We start from the raw sequence: 8,752 nt of genomic DNA, 5'->3' as shown, positions 1-8,752 counted from the left end.
ATCCTTGAGGGGTGTAGGGGTTGCCACAAAAAAAAATTATGATATCGTCATGTGTGGAGAGATGATTGAAAGAGCTATCAAGAACGACAAGCTATGAAGCACTAACGATACTGACACTTAGGATGAAGCTAAAATCAATATGGTGGTATCTTATTCAGCAGAACATAGGATGACCCAAGGGAGGAATCATATTGACCCAATTAGAATGACATATGAAGATTTACTTCTGACACTCGTTGAAATGAATCTTGTGACTCTGGTTTAATCCAAGCCAAAAGAACCTCCATATCTCGAAGGCTATGATGCCAACACAGTGTAACTACCACATAGGAAGCTCGGGACACACAACTGAGAACTGTGGAGCACTGAAGTGAAAGGTCCAAAATCTGATTGATTCAGGGGCATGAACATTCAATGAATGATGTGAAATTCTTATGCGAACCAATAAGTCATTTGCATATACCACAAAGCTTTTTGCACTTGCATGAAATAGACATTTCATCTTGTTTATGAGGTTGCAAAATTGATTTGTTTATGCTTTTATTGAGGATGTTCAATGATGATTCTAATCTTCACAAATGGAATAGTAGAGTAGATGAATATAGTTTAGGTCAGTTGCTTGGGAATTGAAATCTAAGGATAAAATTTTATGACCTTCAATGACACACAGACTATAACAGGTTCTTCTCGATGAGCTTAAAAATTTGAATACGTATACCCAGGAAGTTAATGTAATTATATAATTAGATATGTAATAAAGCTGAGCTATTTCACTAAAGCAATTGGTCATAGAGGTAACTCAAAAGCCTTGGCTTTATGAATAGATTACATTCAAACCATGACATTGATCGAATACCTGACAATTCGGTGTTTGCTCTACTATGGTTGTCAAGTAAAAGACTTTGTGATGAGATGAATCCTTCAGCTATCCAAATATAGGCAAAGAAAAACTATACATATATATACAATAAAGCTGAGCTATTCCGCTAAAGAAATTGGTTAAAAGACTTGGCTTTATGAATATATTGCATTCAAAATGTGGCATCGATTGGAGACCTAGCAATCAGATGTTTTCTCCATTTTAGTTGTCAAGTCAAAGACTTTCTGACAAGATGAATCTTTCAGCTAGTCAAATTAAGTTAAATGAAATTAAATTTAACAAATTCAAGAAAAAAAAGAAACGTACGAGGTTTAAATAAATAAAGAGTTTCAGTGAAGATTGACTAAGGGTGTTGAGAAACACCTATTATAGTCAAATTCATACAAGCACTCAGAAATTTTGTTTTTAGACCTATATTCCTGAACTGCCTCTGCTAAAGGAGTCTATGGAGCCTGAACAAATGGAAGGTTTTAGAGAACGAAAATAAAAGTGTCCTAAAATGTCTAGCAATTAAGTATGATGGTTGCATCATTTTATCCGTCTTCGACTAAAATGCCAAGCCGCGAAAAAAAACATGTCATAATGTTCACATGGACAAATACAAAGAAGACAATTCAATGATAGAAACCATAGAATTTAGGAAGCCAACCTAAAATCACCTCGTTAACTCTTGACACTTGTCAATAAATCATAACTTTGAGAAATTAAAAAAACAAAGGATTATTTTGATATCTAATGAACTCTTGTTTTGCAATTTGTCTCAATTGTGAACCCAAAGTATGGGGCAACATTTTTCAAATAACTTCATCAAACATTTTTCAAAATTCTTTCATTATTTAAAATTCTTTCATAAAGCATTTTCAAAAAAAATTCATCAAACTTTTTCAACTTTTGAAAAAAAAGAAGAAAAAAACATCTTCAAACAAGACAACCTCTCTGTAATAGATCTTGGCAATTGATAAATGTCTCTCAGACATTAAAGCTCATTATCAGAGCTGGGGCAATAAAAGCCAAAATTTTTTGGGGCAAGAAAAACAAGTTGGCATAAGTCAAGAATTTCAAGGAGTACCCCATGTGTGATCTCATTTAATTAACTTATTTCAAGAAGATTCAATTTTCACAAAATACATGGTTATCCGATCAAGTCATAAAAGAAAAATTAAAGGCATCAGCTAGCAAATTAGTCACCACAGCTAAACGTCAAATAGTACATGACTAAGCCCATCAAAGTAGACGATAGGGAAAATTTCATCTACTTTGATTGAAGATCGTTCACCAAAAAAGTGATGAAATCTCGATTCCTAGATTGAATCAAGAAAACATACATCAAAATAGACATACATGAATTTGTATCTTTGCATCAAACATTCAACACCATATACAATAATAAATTTGGACTTCTCTTTCACAAAAATGCTTTTAAAATTTCACTTGAAATTACATCTTACCTCATCATATGATTTCATTATGACATTCTTGAAAAACATTCAAGTTAATTGCATTCATATATGCACTGTTTTTTAAAGCCTTTTATGAAAGAAATGATTGGTAAAAACCAGACCTCGTCAACATGAAGGAGCAATGTCAGTACTAGATTTGATATTGAAAAAATTACACCGAAAGTGACCAGATCTCTTCATTGTGGATGAATATTATCATTTTCAACATCAAATTATCTCTAGGCAATCATATTTCCTCAACAAAAAGGAACAATATTGTCATCAAATGTGACTAGACGTCCTTATCAAGAAGGAATAATGTTGTCCGCTGACTAGACCTCCTCAATATGAATGAGCAATGTCAACACCATATTTGATATTGATTAAATCACCCCAAAGACGGCCAAATACTCTTCATTGTGGATGAGCAGTGTCGTTTCCAACATCAAATTATCTCCAGATAATCATATTTTTTAAACAAGAAGGAATAATGTTATCTTCATATACGACTAGTCGTCCTCATCAAATAGGAATAATGTTGTCTGCTGACTAAACCTCTTCGACATGAAGGAGCAATGCCAGCAACATATTTGATATTGAACAAATCACCCGGGAAACGACCAGATTCTCTTAATCATGGATGAGCAGTATTGTTTTCAACATCAAATTATCTCTAGGCAATCAAATTTCCCCAATAAGAAGGAACAATGTTGTCTTCAGATGCATAGTAATTCCAATGTGGCTAGTTGTCCTTATCATAAAAGAACAACTTCGTTAATAAACATCAATTGTATCCTTTGAGATTACTTTTCTTGAAGCAAATTTCATCCACTTATCACAGTTTCCCTTGAAACACAACAAGTTTTACCTCACTTGAGGCAATTTTCTCTCAAAATTAATTTTTTTTTCTCATATGAGATAATTTCTTTTGAAACTAATTTTGTCTCGCTTGAGATAGTTTCTTTCGAAACCCAAAGCATCAACATCATTTTTCTTGAAACAAATTATGTCTTGCTTAAAATTTCTTTCTCTTAAAAGTTCTACCCTTTTTGAGAATGCTTCTCTTAAAGCAGATTTTTGAAATGAAAATATCTCCTTTGAGACAAAATCATCTTTATTCTCTCTTGAGACAATATCAAAATTCAATGTAAAAGGTGGAATCAGAAAAAAAAACTCGTTGTATGTTTATCTTTGCCCTATCCTTGTTAACATAATAATAGACAAAGAGGGGCAGTTATAAACAACATTTTTTGTCCAGGTTTTAATTGATTACTTAGTATTATTATTATTATTATTATTATTATTATTATTATTATTTTTATTCATAATATTATTAATAATATTATTTATTATTTATATTATTATTTACATCTTTTGCAGGCCCATTTACAAGACCCAGAGCCCAAACAAGACCAACCCATATTACAACAGATCCAACTGAGCCAGGCATGTATGTATAAACCCAAGCCCATTAGGTTACAACTTTGGCTAACCCTAAAACTCGAGTTAGCCACCCGTACCATCATCGACCCTGGTTGCTGCCACTTCTGACCGTCGCCACTGTTGTCCACTATTGCATTGCCCGACACTGTCGACTGCTCTGACACCGCCGACCATCAACTTTTCAGTCAAAAGAAAAGACAGAAATTAGTAAAAATCACATTATATGAGTTTTTTAATCAATAGATACAAACAAGTCAAAATCTGGTTGATACCTGGTATAATCACATCCTATCTTATCAGCTGCAAGATCAGAGAAACCATAACATGCAACAAGGGATTCATATAAAAGGCAAAGGAGTTTGAGCCAGAGGGAATGAGCTATTTTGAATAAGAAAAGTTGAAAAAAAAAATAGCAAGGATTCGAAATAAAAAAAGAAAATGAGTTTTTTACCTCTCGAATTCAAATGATTTCGCTTCGTTGGAGACAAGAAGGTCGTCCAAGTACCAAATGTACCATTTTTCTCTTTCGAGTTTTGTGTGGGGGGAGTGAGAGGGTCAGAAACAAGGTTTTAGGTGGCTATTTTGCCTAAGGTTTCAAAAATGGAGTTTAGGGGATAGACGAAAGTCGTAGGATCTTCACCGGAGTTGTACAAGGATGTGGTCAGAGGGGAAATTCATCTCCCCTTTCAGCTAAATGAAAAAAGAGAGAAAATGTGAGAAGAGGGGAAATGGTCGGGTAAAGGCTAATGAAAATTAGGGCTGAATTTTTTTCTATAAAGGGGTATATATACCCCTCAAAATGATGTCATTTTGGAAGCTAGGGTTTCTGTGTGTGGAATGCTTGCTCAAACTGCATGAGAGGACATCCTATTTTTGAAAAGTTTCATTTTAGTCACTTTATATTTTGAGCTGGGGCAAGAAAAGCCAAAATTTTTTGGGGCAAGAAAAACAAGTTGACATAAGTCAAGAATTTCAAGGGGTACCCCATGTGTGATCTCATTTAATTAACTTATTTCAAGAAGATTCAACTTTCACAAAAGACATGGTTATCCGATCAAGTCATAAAAGAAAAATTAATGGCATCAGCAAGCAAAAGTCACCACAACTAAACGCCAAATAGTACAGGGACTAAAAATCCGGTTGATACCTGGTATAATCACATCTTGTCTTATCAGTTGTAAGATTAGAGAAACCATAACATGCAACAAGGGATTCATATAAAAGGGAAAAGAGTTTGAACCAGAGGGAATGAGCCATTTTGAATAGGAAAAGTCGGAAAAAAGAAAAACTAGTGAGGATTCGAAATAAAAAAAAGAAAATGAGTGTTTTACCTCTCGAATTCGAATAATTTTGCTTCGTTGGAGATAAGAAGGTCGTCCGAGCACCAAATGTACCATTTTTCTCTTTCGGGTTTTGTATGGGGGGAGTAAGAGGGTCGAAAATGAGGTTTTAGGTGGCTATTTTACCTAAGGTTTTGAAAATGGAGTTTAGGGGATAGACGAAAGTCGTAGGCTCTTCACCGGAGTTGCGTAAGGAGGTGGTCGAAGGGGAAATTCATCTCCCCTTTCGGCTAAACGAAAAAAGAGAAAATGTGAGAAGAGGGGAAATGGTCGGGTAAAGGCTAATGAAAAGTAGGGCTGAAATTTTTCTATAAAGGGGTATATATCCCCCTCAAAACGATGTCATTTTGGAAGCTAGGGTTTCTATGTGTGGAATGCTTGCTCAAACTGCATGAGAGGCCATCATATTTTTGAAAAGTTTCATTTTAGTCACTAGATGGAATTTTTCAGGTTTATATTCTGAGCTTTATATTTTGTACTTTTACATTTTAGTCATCGTGTTTGATGACTATGACTTGGGATAAATTGTTGACTATGACCCTTAGTTCATGAATCCTTGTATTCTAGTCCCCCGTTTAAGTAATGCAAAAAAATAATTTATGTTTTGGTGTTTTGATGTTTATCATGTGTTCATTATGGTCACTTTATATAGTTTAAGTATTTGGAAAATATTAGTGTTAAATAAATTCTCCGAATGCCCTTCACATCTTTGTATTGTTTCATTTTAGTCCCTATATTGTTACATATATAATTGTTTTTATTTTTTATGGATGTTATATATATATATATATATATATATATATATTGTTTTAAGTGATATTTTGAATACTTTTAAATATATAACATTACATATGCAATATAATTATATGGGTAGATTTTTCTAGAGATTTTTTATCTGTATATATTAATATAAAAAGGATAATATTTTTTTTATAGAACTTAGTATTAGTATTTTAATCAAAACTTTATTACTACTAATATTAAAATTATAAGGTAATTATCGTTAATTATCCGACTAATCTAGGGAAGACCTTAAAATATCTGGGGTGTCCTTCTAAAGGTTATTAGAATAAAAAATAATTTCTACATTATTCCTTAAGTTAATTAAATATATATTTGATTTGTCTTAAATAATTATTTATTAAGTATTATTTTTTATATTATATATATATATATATTTAAGTTGATATATTATTTTCACCTAACTATTTTAATATAGAATATTCATTTTTAATTATTTTATGTGTCTATTTATTTATTTTTATTTAGTTATTTTATTTTGTTTATATTCTCCACTTAGTTTTATTTATTTGATACGATTGACACTTCACGCATCTTTATATATGTCATGTTGTATCAAAGAATTATACATTTATTTTTTCAAAGGCAATTATATCTTACGTCGTGAGTTAACGAAATTACGTCTAATATGACTGGATTTTAATTTAAATTAATTCACGTAATAAGAGAATATAATTTTTAAATAAAACGAGTGAAATGAATTAGGTTCCAAAATTCATTGAAATAAAAATGATTGTAATTTAAATTTAGGATTTGAATATATAAAATTCTACTACTTAGACAACGTATAATCAAGATGTATCAATTTTGAGCGTCGTGGGGGTGCTAATCATTTCTCACACGTAACCGACTCCTGAATCCTAAAAAAAATAAATCTTTGGTAAACGCATACCAATTTTTGTCTTAAAAACTATTTTAAAAAACGTTTTTAAGTATTCGACCTACCAACCCAAAAATCGATGACGACTCCAAATTTCAAACCAAATGAAAAACCTAAATTTACCAAAATAAAGTCACAATTATTTTTAATTATATTTTTAATATACCAAAGTTAGTTTAGCTCGCTTCACTCTAATTACTTCCGATAACGTTGATGGCTCTTTTACCCATCTGTTTCTAATGACTACCATTTATGAAGTTTATTTTTATTATTATGATCTCAACTTTCTTAATGGGGAACTTTTCTGAGAAGACATTGCCTTTAGGTCTTCTTATGAACCTACATTTATTAAAATTGTCAAGGTTATTTTTGTGGTTGCCTTTAGGGTCTCTAAGGAGGCTAGATTGAAAATGGCCGACACTATTATTTTGGCCTTAAAAGATTAGCTTAGCAAGGTCTGAATCAAGACATCTAACCACGTTCATTATACCAATTGCTAATGGGAAAAATCTCCAAAAACAAGTTTATCTCGTCAATTGTTGACGATTCACTCTTTTTAGTTTAGGAAGAGAGTCGTCGTCGATGAATATTCCAGTGAATATTTTCTCATTTTCTATTGTTAATTTCAGTCTTTAATTTCTCTCATTCAATGGTCCTGAAAAATGTGTAAACTAGAAGAGTTTTATACAATGTAATTGAATATTATCCATATATAGGGTTTAGTACCACTTACAACTAGTGTAAAAATGTTAGTTTTACACATTTTTAAGATCGTTGGATGATGAGAAATCAAAAGTTGAGATTAAATCCTTATTTATTTCAGTATACATCTTATTATTTTCTATTGTTAATCTTAGTATTTGATTTCCCCTAATCAAACCATCCTAAAATGGTGTAAAACTAAAAAGTTTTACGTTATGTAATTGGATCGTAGTATATATATATATATATAAAAGCATATATTTTTTTTATGTCCTAATGTATCAACTATAGTGACTCTAATGACTAGTTCTTTTTATTATGTAAGCATTATGGTCTAAACCTTGAGGTCGTGGGATCAAGTCCCACGGAGGGCATTTCATAATTTGGAGGTCTCCTACGGAAGCTGCTCTCAACCTGGTGTTGGGGGCAGCCTACTATCTTACCTCCCCCTTACCCCATACATATGGGAAAAAAGGGACAGCCATTTTTTATGGTAGTTTTATTTAAAAAATAATCTTATATTTCGTGAATTAAATTATCTTAAAAATTATAATTAAAAAATATTTTCTTCATTTTTAAATTATATTTCAATCTTTTCAAATTGTTGTTTGATGCAGAGGAGAAAGGGTAAAGATGTCAAATTGAAATAGAATATGAGCAGAGATATGGGATATGTGGGCTACATTTCATCATTACAAATGATACAGTTGGTAACAGCGAAGGATCGGTTGTCGGTTTGTGTTATGGCTTTTTCGTCATTTTGCTCACAAAGAGTATTGATCTATATGATAATTAATGTGTTTATATAGCAATACATACCTAAATTAATAATTAATACTAATATTTAAATAAAATTACTTAAAATGGAGTAAAAAATTAATGTGTTTTTTATTATGTGATAAAATAAACATAACTGTTGATGTGATAATATTTTTATTTTTTAATAATTATGTGATACTATCTTATGATGATATGTTAATATCATTATTAATTTTTAATAGTGAATAATTAAAGTAGAATCAAAACAGAACTTTAAGTGTGATTTTGAAAGAAATAAAAGTTGAATGACCAAATACAAACAAAATAATAGTTAGGTGATTAAATACATAGTTTACCCTAGAAACAATCATAATAGCACGATTTCCGTCTAAGCATTCACATGCAACGAAGCAAGTTCGTCACTTTAATACATCCCATCATCCATCATGGATGTATATATGTATGTAACTGAAAGCTTCCCATCACCATCACCATCACCATCACATTC

Source organism: Hibiscus syriacus, unplaced genomic scaffold (genome assembly GCF_006381635.1).
Source record: "Hibiscus syriacus cultivar Baekdansim isolate YM2019G1 unplaced genomic scaffold, ASM638163v2 tig00116965_pilon, whole genome shotgun sequence".
In the NCBI taxonomy this organism is placed as follows: Eukaryota; Viridiplantae; Streptophyta; class Magnoliopsida; order Malvales; family Malvaceae; genus Hibiscus; species Hibiscus syriacus.
This window is presented reverse-complemented; position numbering follows the sequence as displayed.